This window comes from Papilio polytes, unplaced genomic scaffold (genome assembly GCF_000836215.1).
Source record: "Papilio polytes unplaced genomic scaffold, Ppol_1.0 DF823824.1, whole genome shotgun sequence".
NCBI lineage: Eukaryota > Metazoa > Arthropoda > Insecta > Lepidoptera > Papilionidae > Papilio > Papilio polytes.
In genome coordinates this window covers 326,098-326,506 of record NW_013525380.1, presented here as the reverse complement: position 1 = coordinate 326,506, position 409 = coordinate 326,098, and the positions used below count along the sequence as shown (strand labels likewise).

The 409-nt window shown below is 40.1% G+C and overlaps 1 protein-coding gene across 2 annotated transcripts in view; it reads left to right on the top strand.

Annotated features, from left to right (window-relative positions):
- The first annotated feature begins 6 nt into the window (after nt 1-6).
- LOC106103297 overlaps nt 7-409 on the top strand; it is a 10,593-nt gene continuing 10,190 nt past the window's right edge. For both annotated transcript variants that reach the window (XM_013283027.1, XM_013283026.1), the window contains exon 1: nt 7-160. The gene's annotated coding sequence lies outside the window, so the exon portion shown is untranslated. The remainder of the gene's footprint in view (nt 161-409) is intronic.

Genomic DNA, 409 nt, shown 5'->3' with positions numbered 1-409 from the left:
CAGAAAGCGGCAGAGCCACCAGCGTGGCTGGAGCGCTGCGGTCAGGATCTAAAGCACTCATGCTCAGGACATCATCTCCCGCGGGACACGACGCAGCTCTGCGAGAGAGAGACTAAATGGAGTGAGAAGTTCTTGAAGAATTTGCATGATGATTTGAAAAGTTAGTACCTTTGTCTACTTAATAACCTCTTAATATTAACTTCAAGAGTCACTTATGGCCTCGATTAGTTTAGTACATAAACTAAGTGTGTCAAACTTTGACTATGTTCCACACTATTAAATGTACGTTCTATTCTATTCTAAACTTTAGTGGTGAAGAATAGAAGAGTCCTATTACCATCGGTAGAGGTCAAAGAGATTCAAAAATTACAGAGAAGGCATATGTATTTGATACTTCACACATTTTTCA